This window comes from Equus asinus, chromosome 25, assembly GCF_041296235.1.
Source record: "Equus asinus isolate D_3611 breed Donkey chromosome 25, EquAss-T2T_v2, whole genome shotgun sequence".
Lineage (NCBI taxonomy): Eukaryota > Metazoa > Chordata > Mammalia > Perissodactyla > Equidae > Equus > Equus asinus.
The window spans coordinates 15,832,001-15,857,848 of NC_091814.1; the positions used below are offsets into that span (position 1 = coordinate 15,832,001).

General features: G+C 45.0%; 1 long non-coding RNA gene across 1 annotated transcript; it reads left to right on the forward strand.

Moving 5' to 3' along the window:
- The first annotated feature begins 651 nt into the window (after positions 1-651).
- LOC123280801 (uncharacterized) lies at positions 652-23,176 on the forward strand. Its single transcript, XR_011498258.1, has 4 exons — positions 652-1,164; positions 2,965-3,091; positions 3,793-3,948; positions 19,391-23,176. It is a non-coding gene; the product is annotated as an uncharacterized lncRNA (long non-coding RNA).
- Positions 23,177-25,848: the final 2,672 nt, after the last annotated feature.

Sequence of the window (25,848 nt, forward strand, 5' to 3'; positions counted from 1 at the left end):
AACCCCCTTTGAGCCAGACCAAAACCTCTGACAGCCTCACCCTGCTCTTGTCCAACTGGCTGCCACCCAAGTTTCCACGCCTGCGTCTACAAGTGTCCACGTTGGTGAGTCTATGGATGATCCAGGGAGCTTTTTGACTCCCAGTCCACCTGATGCAGGGTTCTGACCTATAAGTCAATAAAAAAATAATAAGCACCTACTCTGTGTCAGGCAAGCTGCTAGGTGCTGGGATCCGAGGTGCATACAGTCTCTGCTGTCTAGGAACTCATCATCTAGAAGAGATGAGGTGAAAAGAGTAAGTGTTGTGGATGCTAGAAATAAAATTAAGCAGAAAGTGCGGTGAAGACACCAAAGAGATGTCGTCTCATCCTTGGGATCAGCTCCAAGTACAATCACCACGGAAAAGATGAATTTTAAACTCAGCATCGAAACAAAGTGTTCCTAGACATGTGAGGCTGGGAAAGAAATTTCAGGCAGCAAAAACAGAGCGAGCAAATGTAATGGAAGCAGGAAGCAGCAAGCAGCATGGAGCATGGGGAGGATTTGCAAGTACTTGGGCATATTCCCAGAGCTTAGTTGACAGAAGGAGGTCAGAGAGAAATGGGGTCAAGGAGGAGTCAGAAGACTGGCATCAGGGCCCTGGTACAAAAATACCCAGCAGGGATCAGCACGCGGGTGGGGAAGAGAGGAGGCAAAAGGTGGGACTGATACCAGACTGGGGTGTTACAAGAAAGATGTGAGCAAAGGAAAGATCAAAGCAAAGTTGATTTGCAGTTGTGGATTATGCAAAGTAGGCTGCTGAGAGAAGGAGGTGAAAGCAGCAAAGTTGATAGAAAGAGAGAGAAAGAAGAGACGTAGACACTCGAGGTCCTGATTCATTTGAAAAAGAGGTAAAATAGAAGTAAGCAGTGGTAGTCAGAGAATGGGACGTCAGAGAGGAAGAGTCCTGAACTGTGACAAAGTCCAGGGTGGAAGGGGACCCCAAGTCGTGAGGAGGAACAGATGAGTGGGGAGTAGTCACTTAGTTAGTTAGTTAGCTAGTTGGTTAAAGCATCCTTATCTTACTCCAAGCACATCCTGTTGCTGGGGATGAAGAGGGGAACTGAGGGTCAAGTTGGAGGGCGAGTGTGACCAGGAAGTCGGTGGAAGACTGTGACCAGGAAGGTAAGTGTGATATGGCCAGATGGCCCGAGCCCCAAGGAGGGGATGCAAATAGCGGAGTACAGAAGACATGGCCTGGAAACGCCACTGGAGAAGGAGGAGGAGGCTGACTCTGCTTGCCTCCTGCCTCCTTCAGGCTTGAGCCTCGGGAGAGCCATCAGCCTTCCTTCCTCCCCAGGGAAGAGGCCACAAGGGGATTGGTGCTCTCCAGGGAGAGCCAGGGCTCTGGGGAGGCAGCCCCCGTGCCACCTTTGTTTCTGTATCCTCCGTGCCTGTGCCAACACAGTGCGCAACCCAAAGGAAATCACCTGCTGGTTGTTTGCTTCTCCCTTCCCCCTTGATCTGGCGAATAGGGTTTCACTTGCTTCCTGTGAAAGACTCCCCACTCTTCAAATCTCCATTTGAAACTGTCCCTCTGTCTCTGTTTTCACAGACCATGTTTCTCACATCTCAAGTCACGAGAGGTTCAACCAGCAGAATGACTCTCTCTCTCACTCTCTCTCTCACTCTCTCTCGCTCGCTCGCTCTCTCGCTCTCACTCTCGCTCTCTCTCTCGCTCTCTCTCTCTCTCTCTCTCTCGCTCTCTCTCTCTCTCTCTCTCGCTCTCTCTCTCTCTCTCTCTCTCTCGCTCTCTCTCTCTCTCTCTCTCTCTCTCTCTCTCTCTCTCTCTCTCTCTCTCTCTCTCTCTCTCTCTCTCTCTCTCTCTCTCTCGCTCTCTCTCTCTCTCGCTCTCTCTCTCGCTCTCTCTCTCTCTCTCTCGCTCTCTCTCGCTCTCTCTCTCTCTCTCTCTCGCTCTCTCTCTCGCTCTCTCTCTCTCTCTCGCTCTCTCTCTCTCTCTCGCTCTCTCTCTCTCTCGCTCTCACTCTCGCTCTTGCCCTCAGACACACACACACATTCACATGCACTTTTCAGGCACACACATGTGCACACAAACATATCCGTGGGCTGCAAGAGGACTGGCTACTTCACAGGGGTCTAGTTTTCAGGATCTCACTGCCTCTTCCCATTCATGACAATGGCCCTTGGAAGAAACGCCTCACTGGCCCTCAGGTGAAGTGTGGAGGCACCAACGTTTGTCCAGGATGTACTTTTGGCATGAGAGGAAAGATCAGGTTCCCCCGTGACCTCGAGGAACAGGGACAGGGAGGGGATGGGAAAGAAAGCAGGAGGCGGCAGCAGCCCCTTCTCCCTGTTGTGTCCTAAGCAGTGAGTTAGTGATATGCAGCTCAGTGCCACGGTGAGGCACGCCTCCACCAATACGCAAACACACAAACACCACTCAGGAGACAGAGAGACCTCCAGGACCCCAGCCATGCTCTGAGAAAGACAAGCCTCGCCATGGCTGTGCTGACAGCAACAGGGCCCACCTCTGATGCCAGCGGATCAGCTGCACTTGGGGGTCGGGAGCAGAAGTGGGCCTGGGGTGAGAGGTGTGATTCAGTTGGACACGCAGATCCAGGGGGTGCTCTCGGAGTAAACATCAGCTGCACTGAAGCCCCTTGTGGAGGATCTACAGAGGTGAGAGCCAGTACTTGTCCATTTGTCAACACGTACCAAGCAAAGAGAAGGAGGAAGTAACACGCCAGCAGGAGGAGACAGCTTATTGTTTCTTGGGGTCTCTGGAGGCCTCTGGCTGGGCTGGGTCACTGGCTTCCCCAAAATGGGGCGCTCCTCTGTGGTTCTCTTTGTGCTAGTCTAGGCGATGTCCCCCAGCAAGGAGGGAAACTCAGAAAACTCAACCCTCTAATCCCCATTCTTGTCCTTTTTCTCAAAGACAAGCAGTCTGTACCCTTTTTGTCCTAGAGAGAAAAGCACACAAACAAGGGAAATTCTACCACCAGCCAGTCCTGGACAGAGAGGAGGGAACGAGGAGGGCAGAGACAGACGGGGAGACACGCACCTGCGCCGAACCGAAGGTGGGGCTGGTCAGGTGAGGCTACAGAGAGGGGCCAGGCAAATCCAGCAGCAACCCTGGGGCATCATGCAGACTCCTTGTCTCAAACAGCAGCTTGGAGGGGAGACCTGAGGCTTCCAAGGCGCACTCTGCCTGGACGCAGCCGGGTAAATGAAGGAGGGGGCGTCTCAGACTCACCCACCAATCCCCTCTAAATGCACTACCTTCATTCTTCCCCCGGGGCCCAGTGCAGTCCGGCCCCCTCGGACTCCTCTTTCTCCAGTGTTCTTCCCATTTAAATTCTTTGCCATCAACACTTAGTTCTGTTCCATTTATTCAAGACTCAGTTTTCTGTTCCTTAGTCTCCAAATCTCTTCGTGCTACTGATTCCTTCTACTAAATAGAAGTCAAGTGAGATGGAGGATATGAATGTGCTCTATCCACGTAAACAGCTGTGACTATGTCTGCAGGGCTCATGATTTCCATCCCTACCTTGTGACAAGGAGCCTTCAGGAGGCAAGCCTTGACCCCAAGAGAACCAAGCATGTGGAGGGACTCCCAGTGACCAGTGGCGGGGAGATACTGTAGGCAGGGGTTGGTTCACTGTCCTCAAATCACAACATTCCTTGACTAGCTAATATATCTGCCACTTTTTCTGATTTTCAAAGCATTTTCAGATAAATGATCTCATTTCAACAACACCCCTGGACATTAAGCTCTGTTATGTCCTTTTGCAGATGAGAAAACTGAGGATAGGGGGTGGCTGCCTTGTCCAAGGTCACACAGCTGAAGAGCAACAGTGGCAGCACAGGCACCTGGCTTCTGACTCCCAGTCCTGAGTTCCATGAACAGCGCATCCTATCTCCACACAGGCCGGGGGCCTGGGTCATGGGGTAGGTGTGGAGGGTGATCAGGATAGTGTGGGATTCAGGATCAGTCAATCACAAGGAAGCATATCCACCTCACACCGGGGTCCCTAGACATGCCAGGGCCCATGGAATCTGTCCACCCACCCTTGCCCCCTCCTGCACACACATGCACAGCCTCTCCCTGCCCCAGACAAGCCAGTGCCCCACTCATGCAGGCATTGAGGAAGTTGGGGAAATTCTCCTTCATCATCTTCCTCATGCTTGGCTTGTCCGTCGTATCATCATTCCCAGTGTATTTGTGAAATAGTCCGATCAAGGCCAATGCAGACTTCTCAGCTAGCGTACTGCTCATCTTCAAAAAGGTTGCAGGGAGGAGCCAGCCCTGTGGTGTAGTGCTTAAGTTCATATGCTCCTCTTCAGCAGCCTGGGGTTCACTGGTTCAGACCCCAGACACAGACCTATACACCACTCATCAAGTCATGCAGTGGAGGCATCCCACATACAAAATATAGGAAGACTGACATGGATGCTAGATCTGGGACAATCTTCCTCAAGCATAAAAGGGAGCATTGGCAGCAAATGTTAGCTCAGGGCCAATCTTCCTCACCCAAAAATAAAAGGGGGGTCTGCAAAGAGGCAGATGCAGACTTACAGAGCTGAGGAGGTGTCACTGAGGAGAAGGATACAGGAGATGTGCACCTGGGCTGGGACTGATCCCTTTATAAGGCTCAGCCTGGCTCTCCCAGGGGCTGGTAGCCCTTGGGGCCATGTTTGCTGTCTGCCTCCTGGAGCATTACCCTACTCAGGTAGGTGGGACACACCAAGGAGGGTGTGTTCAGCATTTCCTGGTACAATCCAGGCCACCAGGTCTGGCACCTCCCCAGAGACCTCACCTAGCACCTACTTCTGTCCCAAACTGGATCTGGGGCTGGGAGCCCAGAGGGATGTGTCATAACATCATTCCCATGACAGGGAAGGGGCTAGAGAAAACTGAGTTTCTGGACCTGAAGAGGATGGGATTTCGGGCTCTGGAAGGCAGCATGGTCTGTGTTTATTTGTTGACCCAGTCCTTCTACAAATTTGTTCTGACAGCTAACAGTAACTACCACCACTGCTTACCGAGCCCTGGAATGTGGCAGGAGTCAAGAGACCTGCTGTGGGGCCAGGCCAGAGGCATAGTGGTTAAGTTCTTGCGCTCCAGTTCAGGAGCCCAGGGTTCACAGGTTTGGATTCTGGGCACAGACTTACACACTGCTCATCAAGCCATGCAGTGGAGGCATCCCACATACAAACTATAGGAAGACTGACGTGGAGGTTAGTTCTGGGACAATCTTCCTCAAGCAAAAAAGGGAGGATTGACAGCAGATCTGAGCTCAGGGCCAATCTTCCTCACCAAAAAAAAAAAAAAGGCTGCAGGGAAGAAAAACAATAACCGGTTTCCTTTCTTTTCCAAGATGAGAGTCTTCAGAGAAGAAATCTGTGAGAATGAACTGGCTTAAGGAGCGTGTGAGGGACAAAGTTGAGGAGTGAGTGAGGACTGGACTACGTCAGGAGAGAAGGAACTTGTCTTGAGGAGAAATGGTCTCAGAAAGAAAATGGTGGAACCAAGTCCTGGGTCCTGAGACCATTCAGCTTGGGCTCCAGGGGAAGAGGAGCAGAAACAGCAGAGGTCCAGGCTGTGGCTAGCGAGGGGAGGAAGCTGAGCTGTGTTGGGTGGGGATGGAGGCCTGCTGACTCCCTGGGCTGGGAGCAAGACCACAAGAGAAGCCCCAAATCCAGAGGCAGGACTTTCCCAGCAAACACAGCTTTTGTTCTACTCCAGTCTCTCCACCCCCACCTTCCAGCTACCAGCCTAGGAAATCAGATCTGGAATCCTGGGAACAGATCAAGTTTTGGGGATATCTGACCCCCTCGTATTCCTGGGCTGCTCCAGAACACCCTGAGGGTCAGGGATACCCGTAGTCATCTTGACCTTTCACCTTGACTAGGGGGAAAGGCTAGCACCAGCCTCCACTGTCAGAGAGGTCACCAGCCATGAACACAGATGTGAACATGAGCAACAAAACATAACCATCACCCAGAGCACAATCAGGGGCTTCCCGGACCTCTCCCCAGAGGGAGGAAGAGGAGCCAGTGACCCCAGTCGGCTTCCAGGCTTAAAACGAGTTAAAATGACTGCTTACGTTTCTACAATGGTGGCCAGGTGGCATAGAGGGCTCTTTGAATTGGTCACAATTGGGGATTACTTGTCGCTAGTTCCTCTCTTTAGAAAAGAACATCAGGTTCCATTTTAAATAAACAAGCCAGATGTCCAGAAGACAAGTTCTGCCCACAACACTGAGATCTGGGCTGGACCGGACCTGAAGCCCGAGTCTTGAATAACGGAGCCCTGTGTCCCAGACCTTCCGGACACCTCACATGCACTCTCAGTTCCCACTTGTGGGCAGCTAATAACACAGCACAACCAAGTGGAGTTTATTCCAGGAATTTAAGGTTGACTTAATGTTTAAAAATCAATCTTGAGGGCACTATACTAAGTGAAATAAGCCAGTCACAGAAGGACAAATACTGTATGACTCCACTTATCTAAAGAAGTCAAACTCCTAGAAGCAGAAACTAGGGGTTGAGGGGTGGGGAAAGGGGGAGTGTCTGTTCAATTGGTACAGAGTGTCAGTCATTCAGGATGAAAAAGTTCTAGAGATCTGCTGTTCAACAAAGTGTATATAGTTAGCAATACCTACTATAGACTTCAAATTTTGTTAAGAGGGTAGATTTCATGCTACATGTTTTTTACTCCAATAAAAAATTTTAAGCAATGTTTAAAAAAGAAAATAAGTTAAAATGTTAATAAAAATGAAATCAGTGTAATTTACCACCAGAACAGAATGAAGTTTTTTTTAAGCATATAAGCATCTCATCAGATGCTGAAAATGCATTCAAAAAAAGCCAAAATCCAATCGTTTTAACAAAAACCTTAGCAAGCTAGAAATGGAAGGGGATTTCTTTAATGTGGTGCAAGATAGCTGCAAAAACCTACAGCAGACAAAGCTCTCCCCGTTGAGATCGAGTCTGATTCAAGGATGCTTGCTATCAGCACTTCTGTGTAGTTTTTTACTGCGAGGAGGGCCTCAAGTGAAATAAAACAAGAAAAATAAAGTGTAAGAATTGGAAACGGGGAAATAAAACTGGCATTTTCACAAGATCTGATTGTTTACATAGACAATCTAGAACAATCTATAGATAAACTATCAGAATAAATACCTAAATTTACCAAAGTCACTGGATACAAGATCAATAAATAAATAGAAAAATAGGATTTAAAAATATCACCATTTATATATATATATTTTTTTTTTTTTAAAGATTTTATTTTTTCCTTTTTCTCCCCAAAGCCCCCCGGTACATAGTTGTGTATTCTTCGTTGTGGGTTCTTCTAGTTGTGGCATGTGGGACGCTGCCTCAGCGTGGTCTGATGAGCAGTGCCATGTCCGCGCCCAGGATTCGAACTAATGAAACACTGGGCCGCCTGCAGCAGAGCGCACGAACTCAACCACTCGGCCACGGGGCCAGCCCCGACCATTTATATTTTTTTAATTTAATTTTAAAATATTACTCCAAAACAGCAAATACATAGGAATAAATCTAATGAACTATGTGCAAGACCTCTACATTGAAAACTACAAAATTTTTTATCTTTGTTTATTTATTTATTTATTTATTTTTATTGCAGTAACCTTGGTTTATAACACCATATAAGTTTCAGGTGTACATCGCTATATTTCAGTTTCTGTGTAGATTACGTCACGTTCACACCCAAAGACTGACTACAGGCCATCACCACACACATGTGCCCTGTCACCCCTTTCACCCTCCTCACTCCCTCCCCCATTCCCCTCTGCTAACCACCAATCTAATCTCTGTCTCTATGTTTTTGTTCATTGCTGTTTTTATCCTCTATTTATGAGTGAGATCATATGGTATTTTACTTTCTCCTTCCGACTTGTTTCACTTAGCATAATACCCTCGAGGTCCATCCATGTTGTCACAAATGGCAAGATTTCACCCTTTTTTATGGCTGAGTAGTATTCCATTGTGTGTGTGTGTATATGTATATATGCATATACATATATACATATACACACGCCGCATCTTCTTTATCCATTGGTCTGTTGATGGGCACCTAGGTTGCTTCCAAGTCTTGACTATTATGAATATGCTGCAAAGAACACAGGGGTACATATATCTTTACCTATTCATGTTTTCATCTTCTTTGGATAAACAGTACTGGAATAGCTGGATTGTATGGTAGTTCTATTCTTAATTTTTTGAGAAATCGTCATACTGTTTTCCATAGTGGCTGCACCAATTTGCACTCCCACCATCAGTGTATGAGCGTTCCCTTTTCTCCACACCCTCTCCAACATTTGTTATTTCCTGTCTTGTCAATTACAGCCATTCTGATGGTTGTGAGGTGATAGCTCATTGTAGTTTTGATTTGCATTTCCCTGATAATTAGTGATGTTGAACATCTTTTCACATGCCTGTTGGCCATCTGTATATCTTCTTCGGAAAAACGTCTGTTCAGGTCTTTTGCACATTTTTTTTTCTAAAGATTGGCCCTAAGCTAACGTCTGTTGCCAATCTTTTTTTTTTTTCCTTCTTCTCCCCAAAGCTTCCCAGTACATAGTTGTATATTGTAATTATAGATCCTTCTAGTTCTGCTATTGGGACGCTACCTCAGCATGGCTTGATGAGCTGTGCTAGGTCCGCATCCAGGATCCAAATTGGTGAAACCCTGGGCCACCAGAGCAGAGCGTGGGAACCTAACCACTTGGCCACAGGGCCAGTCCCCTTTTGCCCATTTTTTAATTAAGTTGTTAATTTTGTTGTTGAGATGTACAAGTTCTTTATATGTTTTGGATATTAACTCCTTATCCGATATATGGTTTGCAAATATCTTCTCCCAACTGTTGTCTTTTGGTTTTGTTGATGGTTTCCTTTGCTGTGCAGAAGCTTTTCAGTTTGATGTAGTCCCATTCGTTTATTTTTTCTATTGTTTCCCTTCCCTGGTCAGACATGGTACTTGAAAGTATGCCGCTAAGATTGATGTCCAAGAGCATACGGCCTATGTTTTCTTCTAGACATTTCACGGTTTCAGTTCTACATTCAAGTCTTGGATCCATCTCGAGTTAACTTTTGTGCATGGTGTAAGATAATGGTCTACTTTCATTCTTTTCACATGGCTGTCAAGTTTTCCCAACACCATTTATTGAAGAGACTTTCCTTTCTCCATTGTATGTTCTTGGCTCCCTTGTTGAAACTTAGCTGTCCAAAGATGTATAGGTTTATTTTTGGACTCTTGATTCTGTTCCATTAATCTGTGTGTCTGTTTTTGTGCCAGTACCATGCTGTTTTGATTTCTATAGCTTTGCAGTGTTTTCTTTTTTTGAAGAAGATTAGCCCTGAGCTAACTGCTGCCAATCCTCCTCTTTTTTTGCTGAGGAAGACTGGCCCTGAGCTAATATCGTGTCCATCGTCCTCTACTTTAAATGTGGGATGCCTACCACAGCATGGCATGCCAAGCAGTGCCATGTCCACACCCAGGATCTGAACCAGCGAACCCCGGGCCGCCGAAGCATACTTAACCACTGTGCCAATGGGCCGGCCCCTTTGCAGTATATTTTGAATTTAGAGAGTGTGATACCTCCAGCTTTCTTCTTTTTTCTCAGGATTTCATTGTCTATTCAGGGTCTTTTGTTGTTCTATATAAATTTTAGGATTCTTTGTTCAATTTCTGTGAAAAATGTTGTTGGAACTTTGATAGGGATTGCATTGAATCTGTAGATTGCTTTAGGAAGTATGAACATTTTAACTATGTTAATTCTTCCAATCCAAGAGCATGGAATATCTTCACATTTCTTTGTGTCTTCTTCAGTTTCTTTCAACAATGCTTTACAGTTTTCAGTGTACAGGGCTTTCACCTTTTTGGTTAAGGTTATTCCTAGGTATTTTACTCTTTTTGTTGCACTTGTAAATGGGACTATAGTCTTAAGTTCTCTTTCTGCTACTTCGTTGTTAGTGTATAGAAATGCAACTGATTTTTGTATGTTGATTTTGTATCCTGCAACTCTACCATATTCATTTATTTTTTCTAAAAGTTTTTGGTGGATTCTTTAGGGTTTCTATATATAAAATCATGTCATCTGCAAATAGTAATAGTTTCACTTCTTCCTTTCCACTTTGGATCCCTTTTATTTCTTTTTCTTGCTTGAATGCTCTGGCTAGGACTTCCAATACTATGTTAAATAAGAGTGGTAAAAGTGGGCATCCTTGTCTGGCTCCTCTTCTTAGACGGAAAGCTTTCAGTTTTTCTCCATTGAGAATGATACTAGCTGTGGGTTTATCACATATGGGCTTTATTATGTTGAGATACTTCCCTCCCATATCCATTTTATTCAGAGATTTTATCACAAATGGATGCTGCATCTTCTCAAATGCTTTCTCTGCATCTGTTGAGATAATAATATGATTTTTATTCTTCATTTTGTTAATGTAGTGTATCACATTGATTGATTTGTGGATGTTGAACCATCCCTGCATCCCCGGAATAAATCCCAGTTGATCATAGTGTATGATCTTTTTAATGTATTGTTGTATTCGATTTGCTATTATTTTATTGAGGATTTTTGTATAGATGTTCATCAGTGATATTGGCATTTAGTTTTCTTTTTTTGTGTTGTCCTTGTCTGGTTTTGGTATCAGGGTAATGTTGGCTTCATAGAACGCATTAGGAAGCTTCCCCTCCTCTTCAGTTTTTTGAAAGAGTTTGAGAGGATAAGTATTAAGTCTTTGAATGTTTGGTACAATTCACCGAGGAAGCCATCTGGTCCTGGACTTTAATTTTTTGGAAGATTTTTGATTACTGTTTCGATCTCCTTACTGGTGACTGGTCTATTCAAATTCTCTATTTCTTCTTGATTCAATTTGGGAAAGTTGTATGATTCTAAGAACTTATCCTTTTCTTCTGGATTATCCAGTTTGTTGGCATATAGCTTTTTGTAGTATTCTCTTATAGTCTTTGGTATTTCTGAGACGTCTGTGGTATTTTATCCTCTTACATTTCTGAGTTTATTTATTTGAGCCTTCTCTCTTTTTTTCTTGTTGGGTCTAGCTAAAAGTTTGTCAATTTTTTTATCTTGAAAACTACAAATTTTATTAAGCCAAGTTAGAGACAAGTTAAGTAAATGGAGAAATATGCCATGTTCATGAATTAGAAGACTTTACATTGTCAAGATGTTAATTCTCTCCAAATTGATGTACACATTGAGTGTGATAGTCAAAATTTCAACAGATTATTTTTGTTGAAATTTGCAAATTTACTCAAAAATTTAAATGAAAATACAAAGGACCTAGAATAACCACAATAATCCTGAAGAAATAGAACAAGCCTGGAGAACTTACACTGCCAGGTATCAAGACTTATTACAAAGCTATAGTCATTTAGGTAGGATAGTATTGGTGCAAGTATAGATAAATAAACCAATGGAACAGAAACAGACACTGCAGGGAGGTGGGAAAGAGAGGCTCTTTTCAACAAACGGTGCTGGTTTCAATGGAACATGCATATGGAAAAAAATGAATCTTGATCTCTACCTCACGTCACGCATCAAAATGAATTCCAAATGGATTATAGATCTAAATGTGAAAGATAAGATAAAGCTTTTGAAAGAAAACATAGGAGGAGCTCTCCAGGTCCTGGAGAAATGTGCAGCTCTGGCAGGGCACAAAATCAGGACCCTATTCTGGAAGCTAGAGTCCTGTGAGGTCCCTGAGACCAAGCAAGGGAAAGATTGTGATGCTTGCTATGCACAGAGACAGGAGAGAGCTAAGCTTCCATGTGGGGTGCAGGAGCCTGCCTGGCCCCAGATGTCAGTTACTGGGACTCCCTGTGGTAAACAACAAAAGAGCAAGACTCTCCAGCTAAGCACTGAACATCCTCCCTCAACTCTCAGATTTAGCAGCAAAATCTTCCCAACAGGCTGGAAAGTCAGGATGGGAGTCTAATGTCCACAGCAGAACAACAGTCCTGAGGAATACAATGTTGGTTCATTCTGGACAGGCTCCCTCAAATTCTTGGAACCCCTCCTCCAAAATAACACATGCATACACACAGACACACAAGCACACATGCACAGACACACACACATGCACACACAACAGCATAACAGCTCACACTGTCCATAGAGTACACTCTGGGGCAACCTCCAACTAACAGAACTGGCACTTTGTGGCCTGACCATCTCTTGTCATGAGTGTGAGTGTGAGCAGGAGTAAATATCCCAGGAACACTCCAAAAAGAGTCATAAAAGGAGATTTTAACCTTATTGATCCCAGATTGAAAATCAGAAGAAATGCATGCCAAACTTCTGGTCCTGGTAGAGGGATCGGAAGGTCTTTAGATCAACCACTGTTGTGGCTGTCTGCCCCTGCTCTCCCCTCAATCAACCACATCAAAGACCTAAGCTTTTTAAGAAAAGGGCTGGTACTGGGAGTAACTGTCCTTGTTCGCCTGGGACTAAAGGGATTCCTAGTCAGTGGACTTACAGCACTAAAACCAGGCAAGTCCCAGCGAATCCAGGATGAGTGGGTCATCCTAGTCTGGACTCGGGAAAGCAGGTTGTTACAGAGATACATGCATGTGACTATGCCACATTATAATTGTTGGTATTTGGGAGGGACTGGGCCCAGTGCCAAAGTAAAAGGACAATGGCACCTTTATCACCAAAAGTCCCCTATTAAAAAAGATCCCCTTTTGACCTGGGTCATGGGTGTGAACAGTTGGTAACAGACTAAAAATTTCTTCCCAAAGAGAATGAAATCCACATGTCGGTGATCCAATCAGGGAAGACATCCAGGACCCTATTGAAAATGTGACTTTTTTGGTCAAGTGGGGAGAGTGAAGATCTTTACCCAGAGGGTAATGGGACTTTGCCCTCACAGGCCTGTGAACTGACATCTTCTTCTAGAGCAAGGCAGAATGTGAACAGGGTAATGGGACATAAGGGACCCCAAAGACAGGGGCAAGAGAGAATATGAGAAAGATTGATTTGGCCCCCAAGGACTTCCTTGGAAATATTTTGATAAACCTCAAGCCCAGATTGCTGATAAAAATCAAGGAAGAAGGCAGGTTAGTGACCAAAGCGATAAAGTGGACTCTGGTCATCCCGGACATGGCTTTGTCCTCAGCTCCCACTGGAGGCATTTCCCCAGTGGTCCCCTGTGACTGGAGACTCACAGTGTCAACTTCTGAGCTGGAAGGGGTGTAGCCCAACACCCTGATTTTACAGATGAGCATACTGATGCACAGGGAGGGGAGGATTCATCCAAGGTCACATAGCCCAGGGGAAGCAGAGCTGGTGAGCTGACACAGACTGATAACCAGCGACAGGCGGTTTCCCCTGCTCTTCATGTACTGCACGTGGGTTTTAAACCTGAGGAATCAAAGAGGCTGAATCAGACCCTGTGAGGAGTCACTGTCTCAGTCTGTTCAGGCTCTATAACAAAAATATCATAGAATGGGCGGCTTCAGCAACAAACATTGATTTCTCACAGCTGTGTAGGCTGGAAGTCCAAGATCAAGGTGCCGGCAGATTTGGTGTCTAGTTCATAGAGTGTTGTCTTCTCACTGTGTCTTTCCACGGCAGAAGGGCTAGGGAGCTCTCCCGGGTCTCTCTGATAAGGGCACTAATCCCACTCATGAGCACTTCACCTTCATGACCTAGTCACCTACCGAAGGCCCACCTCCAACACCATTGCATTGGGCGTCAGGATCTCAACATATGAATTTGTGGGGGACACAAACCTTCAGTCCACAGCAGTCACTAAGGAGAAGGACAAGTTGGTGAGGAGCAGGGGTTTCTCTGGGATTCAGAGCTGACCCAGTGCCGGTGTTCTGCCAGCCTCCTGGGAATGCCCAGCAATTCCCAACAGAGCCTCAGGGTCCACCAGAACCCTGGGGCTACCTGTACCTTCTGATCCATCTCAAGCCCCAGGGGCTGAGACAGGACAGTAGAATAGATTGGGTTGGAGCAGTGATGAGGAGTTTGCTGAGCCCCAAGGTATATAGCATTGTGTGTCCGGGGAAGGAAACATGGCCTCCCCTGGTTCACACTTCCAGTCATTCAAAAATAATAGCTATTGAGAACTACCGTTTATTGAATACTGTGCCAGTCAAGTATAATATGTGATTTACACACATCAGTTTATTTAACCTGCAAGAGAATCTTATTAGAAAAGTATTTTCATCCCACTTACACAGATAAAGAAACTGAGATTTTAAGTGGTTCCATAATGTAGGCAGGCCATCCAGGAGGTAGCATGAAGTCAAAATTCAAACCCAGGTCAGCCTGACTCCAAAGCCTGGCTCTTAATCCCTCTGCTGTATTATGAAGTCCTTGATTCGTCACACCAGGCTCCACCAGGCAGGAGCCCAGCGTCCAGAAGACAGATGACTATGTACTTTCTCAGCACAGTCCCGCGGGCTCAACAGGGGAAAGCCCAGAGACCTCAGTCCAAGGAACTGTGCGGACATCAGGGCCCAGGGCAGCAGTGAGTAGACGTCAGCAGGCTCCAGAGCCCTGGACCTCATATTCCTTCAGTCCACAGGCCACTCTGGAAGGAATTTGCTCCCCTAGAGTTTAATATCCACAGGCAACACCTGTAACTGAGACTTGAATGTTACCAGCAAGAGCCTTGCCAAGAAACTATGAGAAACAGATAAGATTTGTCTCCTAAGATCCGCCTCCTGGGATGGGTACATCTTTTGGAGGATATGTTTCTGTCCTGTTATTCTCCCAATGACTGATTAACAAAAGATCCTGTGATGTTGTGATTGGCCCCAGCTAAGTTGATGTTCCGGGATTGCACTGTCCAGTACAGTAGCCACCAGCCACATGTGGCTATGGGGTACTTGAAATGTGGCTATTGCAACTGAGAAGCTGAATTTTTAAATAATTTAAATTTGAAAATTGAAGTAGTGTAAAATATTTTTCCATTAGATAAACATTATTATTTTGGTAGGACCACATTTCAGTTTAACTATTGAAAATTTACTGTCCAAATTCAGATCAGCTACATGTGTAAATGGCATATAAAATTTCACAAACTTAGTAAGAAAGACAGAATATGAAATATCTTATTTAACAATTTTATGTTGAGCCTTCGTCTAATTCCTGGGAATTATTTGAAAACTAAAGCACAGCTATATTTTTGGTTTTGAGCTCTAGATGGTGGCTGAGCTCACTGCCCCAACTGCCCTGTTCTCCTACAAATTAAGCTGCCCTGATGAGTCTCGCAGATGTCCCTACTGTAATGGACGCTGGATTCTTCCAGATGTCTTGAATTAACCAGGCACAGGGTGCCTGCTCTCAAGGAGATCACCTCAGCGGTGACAGACAAACAGAAAAATAGAATATGGTATGAAATACAATGTGTATAAACTCAAGCTGGGATGGGAGTGTGACCCAGTTGTGGGAAATGAGATAAGGCTTCCCGCAAGAAGAAAGACCTAAAATGAAACTAGAATGATGAGTAGGAGTCTGTGAGTGAAGGAACAAGGAAGCTAGAGATCTGATAACTGGAGCCTCTGGCAAAGGTTTGCCTAACTATTCCAATCAGGTATTCGAGGGAATTGTGAAACTGCAGGAAGAATTATAGATTCACACATAGACTAGAGAATTAAAGGAGATACAGTACTCCCGGAGGTCATCCCTAACCACGGTGATCCTGAGGGAGCCATGGAGATGCCAATGTATGGATATCTGAGAAGCCCCTCACCTCTCCCCGTGGGAGGATCAGGTGTATAGAGAGGAAGTGAAGCCATCAGAACCTGGTAGAAAGAAAGTGATGAAAACTAGAGACTGGAGGTTCTGGTGATTTAAAGAACACAAGAAACAGGACTGAGGGAGGGAGACAGCAGAAAAGCTAGGATTGTTGTTCAAAGAATGGGATTGGAATGGAAGACTTCAGAAGAAGCACAATCCTGCGTTATGACAGGGTCTGCGTGTCCTATAGGAAGGTGTTCTCCAACTCAACTTTCCATTAACCAGATCCTCAGAATGCCTTCAGCCGCTCCAACATCAGCCAGGATAAGGGGCCGTGAAATGGAAGAGAAATAGAGGGGAGGAGAAAGCCATGGAGTTGAGGCTCTCAAGGCACTGTGCAAGTAAGGAATTGGACAAAACATGTACGTGCAGTTAACTCACCCCATAGGTTTACCGTTGGTTGGATGGAGAGGAAAATGGAGAACAGGAGCTGAACTCTTCCTTAAAGGTGGGGGAGTAATATATTAGTAAGCTTTGCTGTGGTAACAAAAGTCCCAATACTTCAGAGGCTTACATCCACAAACATGTATTTCTTTTTCACATTACGTAAGGGCTGTGGGTAAGCTCAGATTCTGCCGAGGTCTGCTGGGCTCTGCTCCCAGCTGTGAGTACACTGGGATCTACTCCCCATGTTTTCTCAGTCTGGGACCCAGGCTCATGGAACAAGAGGTTGAACCAAGCTATGCAAGCACATTTAAAGCTTCTACTTAGATACGTCACACCGTCTCATGGTCCATTAGTTACATAAGTCACGTGACAAGCCCAACACAGTGAGGCTGGGAAGTATACTCTTCCCATGGGGTAAAAAGGAGTAAATGTTTGGGAACAATGATACAATCTATCACAGATAGTGACCAGGAGGTTGATGAGAGCCTCCATCAAGAATGGTAGAGAGTGAATTGGTCAGATGACATAGGCCTCAAGTGGCACGATTCTAGAATATTAGTGGGAAAAATACGGTCTGGAAATGGCATTGTGGACAAAGACAAATGCTGACCCTTCCTCCTGGCCCCTTCAGGCCCAAGGCTGGGGATAATGAGAAACCACTCCTGGACAGCACTGGTGTTCTTGGGGTCCTCATGAGCTCCGTTAAGGCAGCCTCTGTGTTGTGTCATCTCTGCAGCCTCCATGCCTAGTGCAGAGCCTGGCAAACAAGGACCTATCACTGTCAGCTTCCTTCCTCCTGCACCTTCTTCCAGCAGAAAAAGGAAACCATTATCCTAACATCACACTCACAGTGGACTCCTCTCCGCTTTAAGATATTTTAACCATGATTGGTTTAATGTCTCTTTCCACTCCAACTTTCTGTTTCACTTCCCCTTATGCTGGCTGGTGTTGGAGTGGCTGCATGCATTCTGAGGATCCGGTTAATGGAAAGTTGAGCTGGAGACACATGGAGCTTCTGTTTAAATGTGTATTTGCATGGCTTTGGGCTGTGGTAGGGAGAATTCGGAGATGGTCTCCCAAGACATCGTTCCCTAATGACCAGGACTATGAATATGATGAGATGCTGTCCTAGTCAGCTCAGGCTGCCATAACAAAATACCACACTGGGTGGTTTAAACAGCAGACATTTATTTCTCACCATTCTTGAAGCTGAGAAGTCCAAGATCAAGGTGCTGGCAGATTTGGTTCTCGGTGAGGACTCTCTTCTTGGCCTGCAGACACCTGCTTTCTCACTGTGTCCTCAGAGAGAGAGAGAGAAGGAGCTCTCTGCTGTCTGTTCTTATAAGGACACTAATCCTATCAGGGCAGGGCCCTACATTCATGACCTCCTCTAAACCTGATTACCTCCCAAAGACCCCACCTCCGAATACCATCACACTGGGGGGAAGGAGTTCAACATACAGATTTGGCGGGGAGACACAAACATTCAGTCCATGACAGATATCATGCACGATTTCATAGTTTAAGTAGCAAAAGGGATTTCTCAGATGTAATTGAGGCTACTAGTTGGTTGACCTTGAGTGAATCAAAAGAGAGGCTTTTCAGTGGGCTTAATCTAATCACACGAGCAGAAGAGGAAGTTAGAGATTTGAAGGACAAGGAAGATTCAAGATGCTGTTGATGGCTTGGAGATGGAGGAGGCCATGTGGACAGGACCTGAGAACAGTCTCTAGGAGAGGAGATTGTCCCCCAGCTAACAGCCAGCAAGGAAACAGGAACCTCATCCCTATAACCACAAGGAGCTGAATTCTGCCACAACCTGAATGAGCCTCGAAGCAGATTAATTCTCAGAGTCTCCACATAAGAGCTCAGCAGGCTCACAACTTGTGTTATGGACTGAATTGTGTCCTCTCAAACTTCATGTGTTGAAGTCCTAACCCCAATGTGACTGTATTTGGATATAGGGCCTTTAAGGAGGTAATAAAGATTAAGTGAGGTCATTAGGGTGGGACCCTTATCTGATAAGGCTGGTGTCCTTATCAAAAGAGGAAGAGAAGCCAAAGGTCTCTCTCTGCACAGGCACAGAAAAAAGGCCATGTGTGGACACAGCCAGAAGGCAGCCATCTGCAAGCTTAGAAGAGAGGCCTCACCAGACACAAACACTGATGGCACCTCCGTCTTGGACTTTCAGCCTCCAGAAGTGTGAGAAATAAATTTCTGTTATTTAAGCCCCCGGTCATGGGTATTTTGTTATAGGAGATTGAACTGACTAAGACACCTTGATTTTGGCCTTGTGAGACTCTAAGCACAGAACCCATCCAAGTCCACCCAGACTTCTGGCTTGTGGAACTGTGAGATGATAAATGGATGTTGTTTTAAGCAACTAAGTGATGTTGAGGTAATTTGCTATGTGTCAGTTGAACCCTAATATGTCAACAGTCACTGCGTGTATAGTTAAGTAACTGTTAGCCAGCTCAGCATGGGAAGGGCTTCTACCACCCACTGTGTGGACTCATCCAGCATCATGAAAGGAAGTTCAGGGCCAGAGATTATATCATGATATCAAGGTGCTCAACAGTGCCCAACACCAGAAGTACACGGACAGCGCAGGAGAAACAAGATGTGAAATGTAGGAGCCAGAAGCTAGTCTGTGAAAATTCTTCCAATCAACAGAAGAATAAAATTATAAGCAAAGTATTCAGTTCTCGTTGGCACTTAGTTAAACAGAAGTTCTTTCATGTCAGTAATACAGTCAATAATGAGTCATATACATTTATAAACATACCATAGGACTTTTTATGAACATCAAGCAAAATAGAATTTATCAAGATTCTTGTGTTTGAAAGGCAAACACCTATAAGAAATGGTTTCAAATGGTGAATATATATGTCTGTGAAATTGCGTGTTTTATTCATCCAGCATATTGGCTACCAACTTAGCAAATCTGAAACATCTTATCCCAATGAAATAGCACACAAAACTGCCACCAGTGCAGCAAAATCAACTGAAGAAACAAGTATTCCAGAGACAAGCTTGTACTCACATTTACCAAGAGCTCAATGCAGGTAGCACAAGTAATTTAACTAGACAGTCGTGTAGTTCAGTATAAGACAGTGACAACTTTATGTGCAGCTGAATGTCTCTTACGTAAACCTTAAGTTAATGTACAATAACCTTAGTTTTGTGTATTTTTTCAGTTATTTATCCAAATCACAATTGAAATATGCTTGGAAGTGTCCTGGTCCAAGCCAAACATGTATCCTGAAAAGAAAGAAGACTGATGAAGCTTCAAAATGTCAGAAAGAAAACAAAAACCCTGGCGATCAACATTATGAGAGTAAAGAAAAGAACCAAAACAGGCAAATTAATTTAGACCATTAAAATGACAACAGAAGAGGTAAAGACAATTATGAGACTTGCGATACTCATAAACAGGAAATGGAAAAGCACAGGAAGATGAAAGTAATAGAAAGGGAAAACACAACTTGCATGATCAGCAAAGGATGCACCATCTTAATTTTCATAAATTCATTGATTTCAAAAAGTACCATGATCTTTCATTATAGAGTGACAGTGAACAACAATCTCATTCAACATTGTTTAACAAAAGATAGTTTGTTTTGTCCTAAATTGTTATCCTAATTATATTTGCAGAGAATCAAACAAAACAAATAGTAGACAGAAGAGATGCTTCTCAGATATTCTGAAATAAAATTTGACAATCAGACTGTTATCAGACCCTGGCTGGCCTGCTCCAAAACTAGAGATTCAGTAGCCATTGGAGTGCAGTCAACAGAGAGAAACCACACAGCAACCCGAACAGGGAGAGTTTCATATGAAGGATTATTAATTTAACAGGGGATTGGAGTAACAAGAGATTGGCTAGTAAGACAAAGAGGACTCTAAGCATATAGGGATAGAAGCCGTAAGGAGCAGCCACTACCCCTGGGCTGAGAGAGAGAGCTCCCAAGGAAGAGCCCCACCCACCACCCACTCACCCCCAGGGCTGAGACCTTACTGGAGAGGACAGGCCATGGCTCACTGGATGGCAGAGAAATGGCTGTGGTTCACACCTGTGGAACTTAGTGGAAATCCACCCCCTAGGATGCCAGAGGAAACATGAAGTGGTGTCTCATTGAGGCATTCATTCTGCTGCAAAACTATCTGAGGGGTGAGGGTGCTGGGGAAGCTGCTGCCACCATGCACTGCAGGAGCTGGGCATTGAAGAAATAGGAGCCTGGCACTGGAGAAGCCACTGCAGGAGCCTGGTACTTGAGAAACTGCCCATGTGTATTGATCAGGGTTCTCCAGAGAAACAGAACCAACTGGATGGAGAGAGACAGACAGAGAGGTTTATTTTAAGGAATGGCTCACACGATTGTGGAGGCTTGGCAAGTCCAAAATCTGCAGGGTGGGCCAGGGGCTGGAGACCCAGGGAAGAGCCAATGTTGAGGTTCAAGTCTGAAGGCTATCTGTGAGCAGAATTCCCTCTTCCTCGGAGGAGGTCGGTCTTCTGTTATATTCAGGCCATCAACTGATTGGCTGCAGCCCACTTATACTGTGGAGGGCAATCTACTTACTCAAAATCCACCCATTTAAATGTTAATCTCATCCAAAAACGCCCTCATTGAACATTTAGAATAATGTTTGACCACATATCTGAGCACTATGGCTCAGCCAAGTTGACACATAAAATTACCCACCATACTGTGCTGCAAGAGCTGGGCACTGGAGAAGCCACATGTGCTGCAAGAGCTGGATGCTAGAGAAACTGCCCACGCTGCAGGAGCTGGGTTCTGAGGAAGCTGAGTGTTCCGCAGGAGCCAAACCCTGGAGAAGCTGTGTGCATTGAAGAGCCAAGCACTGGAGAACCTGTGACTGCTCACAGCCTGGTGCTTTCTCTGCACTGTAGGAGCCAACCAGACAGGTGCACAGGTGCCAGGAAGGAAAACCCCTTCCACCTGCAGTGTCTCTCCAGTGCCCTGAACTGAGAAAGCTTACTATTGTGACAGCTGGCAAAGGACAAATAGTTTAAGGGCCCAGATCCATTTCACACAGCAGGCAACGAAGGACGAATTCAGAACCAAGAGGCAACAAATTGATAACCGATATGGTTTCCATATATCATTTACTCATATACTATTTTCAACAAGACAAACGTGATCTATATCAGACAGGTTTTCAGACTAGAGGAACATATGGAGAACCTTGAAAGTGATCAAGACTCCACAGAGTATAAAAAGGCCATGTTTACTAGTATTACATGGAAATCAAATAAAATATACACTGACTAGCCCAATAGTTTGAAGAACAGATAAGGACAAATATTTGGTATTACTGCATAGTGCAAAAAAAAAAGTAGTTTCAGTTATTGCATTTTTAAGTAAAAGAGGTTTACCCTTTAAAGGTGACTGAAAAGCAGCATTTTACAAATAATAGAAATCTGATTAAAGTCATTAAACTAATTGCTGAATTTGAGGGGGAAAAAATGACTTATTCATCCAAAACAGCTTACAAAAGATTAATCAAACTAATGACAAAACATATACAAAAAAGAGGTGGTAAATCAAATAATTAAACCAAACAACAAATATTACTCCACACTGCATGAAAGATGCTGAGTAGTTGATGGTCATCATGCACAATTGTTAAAATGGAAAACCGCAGGAGCAATCTTACTTTTTCTCCATCAGAAAAGCGTGAATCTCTGACTTTATTCAAAAGTGAAACAAGTACCTGATGTCTGTTACCTGCCACAAACAGCTCTCTCTCTCTCTCTCTCTCTCTCATCTGTCCCACGACAACAGTTGTTCTGAAAGGTGAGACAAAGGACTCCCAGCCGCTTTGGAAAGGTTCCTAGCACTCGGAATGAACAGTCTGCAGAGCTCGTTCTCCACCTCTCTGGAGAGAAGCTGCCCCCACTCTGTCTAAGGCTGTTGACAACTTTCCTATTTTGCGATAGTTACATGATTTGTCTTTTGGGTCATCTTTTGGATGGTATATTTTAAACACATCTCAGCTTGGATTTTCCTTTTAACAGTCTCAATGTGATGAGATGGCCTTCCCATATAAAGCTGTCCGAGCCTGGCGACAGGCATACAGGACATTTCAAGGACTCAGATATATTTTTGAAGACTTGGAAAAGAAACAGGAATGAGATCCAAAAAGTCGATAAAGGTTGAATACACCTTTTAACTGTAATCTGGGAAAACATTTTAGAACATGTCAATAAAATAAGTGATAAATTACAGATTTAGATGTATATGAAGGCCATAGATATATTTACTAAAAAACTAACATAAAAGTCAGATTAAAAAACCAATAAAATAGTGAAACAAAAGCAATAAAGAAGACAGAAGGAATCAATATAAATTGTTCTGACATTAAGAATCATGTTGTAAAATAAACAAGTTCAGGTCATACCAAAAACAGTAGTTCAATAAGAAAAAGAGATAAATCTCAAATAGACGTCATAGTGAAGCTCTCAGATAACGTAGGAAGCCACTGCCACACAGCAGAGACAATAAACCAATAATAAGCATCTTCCATTTAAAAACTATTTAAGATTACATTTTATGAAAACTTGAGATGCCCTGAAGTCTTACGGATCATATGTGAAAGAAATCTGATAGAGGTTTTCTCAACTTGGCAATAATCCTAAGAATTTACATGACATTACCAGTAACACGTTATAAAGCTTTGAAAACAAAAGCTGTTCTAAAATATCAATGGCAAAAACTAATTTAATTAACATATCAGAGGAAAGGCTGAATTATCTTTCTAGACTCTATAATGGTTGTCACATGAGGCAATCAAAGATCATAGAGCCAGGAAAACATAGAAAAATAATTAAGCAACCAGTTGAGTCATCCAGTTAATAAAAATATTGTCATTTTCGGACTTGTGTAATGTTTGCAGTTTGTCATCTTTTGAAATTTGTGATTTGCTGTATTTTTTCTCACTCTAAATAAAAATTTACTCTCATGTTTAATTTTGCATTTGTAACTTTGCATTCTTTTTCTGAAAGGAAAGTCCCCCCAGAAAGTTGCAGCGCCCCCAAAATCTGTACCCAGTCCTTCCAGTCTTACCCATTTTGTTCAGGATTTTGGCTACGCCACAGCTTCTGCCTGGCATCCCCTCCACCTCTTCTCTGCCTAGAAGATTCTTAACCCTCCTCCAAGGCCCAATCAAAAGTCACCTCCTCTGTAAAGCCTTCCCTAGCTATCAACGCAAGAAATGAAGCATTCTCCCTCCTGCCTTCAGGACTCTCGGCACTTTCTCGCTTCTCTGTGGTGCTCTCTCGTGGCACCGGAATTTCCTCTGTACAGGAGCCTCTCCCCAGTGAGGCAGCGAGCTCCTGGGGACAGGCACCGGGTCTTCCCCACGCTGATGGCGTGTTCTCTCCTCACAAGAGGAGATCACAGAGAGCACGTTGGCGGGGTGCACGCAAGGCTGGCCAGGCGAAGGAGGGATGGGGCTGATACTAACACAATGGCCCCAGGGCCAAGAGTGCAGCGTTCTAACTCTTTGTGTGACACCAGGCAAAACCCATGTTTCCTTTGCCCTTGAGAAGTCTTTGTCTTCTCATCTGTCAAATGCGGAAACAAACGAATTACCAGCTTCACAAAGATAATGGACGTGAAAGCAGCTAGAAAGATAAAAAGCGCCATCCGAATATCAGGGGTTATATTAATAGTGTCGACAGACTCAGGCTTGCTTGGCAGAGACACTGAGTGAAATCCCACGGCTTAGAATCCCAAATCTCTCCTCACCGGGTACACCCCAGTTTACAGAAGTGGGCGATGGCACTGCAATTTCAGCTGTCAACAGGGCGTGACAGCAGCTAGAGCAAAAGATTACTGTCAACCACACAATGAGGAGGAGCCCAGCCCCCCAGCTGTTCCTGAAGCCAGAGCCCAGCCCTCGGGTGAACTTGACTTCCTGGATCATTCTCCACAGAGGGGTCCTGGAGCCCCTTCTGTTCCCCTAGTCCAGCCCAGAATTAAGCAGTTACGTAAATCAGCTGGAGGCAAACAGTGACAATGATAGACCGTGCTTCTCTCCGCACTGAATTCCACACTTGGAATACTGTCAGCACCAACATCTGCCCACTGCAGTCTCCCCCCACTCAAATTCTGTCTATGCAAATCACGGCCAAGATTTGCTTTTTTTTCTTTTTTTTTTTTTTTTTAATGCATGTGCCCATTTCCCCCAGCACTGGAGAAACGGGAGTACAGTCAGGGTCTGATTTGCACTGACGACTCAGCACAACTCTGCTCCCAGAGACTCTGGAGTGACCAGTCGATAGGCCCAGCCCTTCTCACCCTCTTCCACTGGCAGGTAGACAGGCCTTGTCTTCCCCACTAGGCACCACAGGCTGGAGACTGCGGCTGGTTTGTCTTTAGAAACTTCCTCCCTTCTCCCCTTTGGGAAGGAGAGTGAGACCGCAAAGGCAGTAGAGTCTGGTGTCAGGAGACCCCCAGCCCCGGAGCCCAAACGTCCAGGTTCAAAGCCCAGCCACGTGTGTCAGCTGTGTGATCTTGAGCGAGTTACCTAACCTCTCTTTGCCTCGGTTTCACCACCTGTAAAACAGGAGAATGAGCAGTGCCTCTTCTGCAGTGTTGGGAAGATTAGGTGACTTAATACCATGAAGTGCTGGGAACGGCGTTGACTGGGCGGCACGTGTCCAGCGATGATCGTTAGTACTTCCTCCAGAACGTCACATCCCGCCAGTAGGGATTTCTCTCTGTTCTCTACATTGTATCCCCGATCTCTAGAGTGGTTCCTGGAACACGGTAACTTTCAAATAAATAATATTTAAGGAATGGATCTCCTCTCTAGGCAAATATTTATTCAGCTAGAGGAGACGAGGGCCTCTGGTCTGTCTGGAGACAGCACTGCCTCCGTCTCGGCCTCCACCCCTCCATGCCATCCCATCCCACGGGTCTGAGGTCCTTCCCTCAGGATCATGTATAGGTCAAAGCATAGAACCTCCTTGGTTTGGTCCCTCCTGCCAAAAAACTGCTTCTTCTCTCACCACTGCCTCCTCTCACTGAGCCAGCTCTCCCACCAAACCAAGAGGCCACAGCTGAGCCCGGCAGACCTCTAAATACTGCCCTCCAACCCAGAGAACCAGGGCCTTGCTCTTTCTCCTGGGTCCCAGACCACTTCATCAGCATCCCCCATCCAAGCCTTTCCCGTCTCACAGACCTCCAGCACTGACAGCATACACCTGCTCCCCACCCCCGCCCCTCCCGCTCTGCCCTCTGAGATAATTACTGTACCTTCTGCCCAAGACCCTTCTCCTCAGTTTTTCCCAGACCTGTAGGTCTCTCCAGAGATGCTTTTTTTTTTAAGTCAAGTTATATACGTACATAATTTTAAAGTCAAACAGTTCTACGAGACTAATATCAACACTCCCCACCCTCAAATTCCCATCCCCGAGGCAACCACTTTCAATCCATTTCTTCCTGTATTTACTTCCTTTTTTTTTTTTAAAGATTGGCACCTGAGCTAACAACTGTTGCCAATCTTCTTTTTTTGTTTGTTTTCTGCTTTATCTCCCCAAATCCCCCCTGTACATAGTTGTATATCTTAGTTGTGGGTCCTTCTAGTTGTGGCATGTGGGACGCCGCCTCAACATGGCCTAGACGAG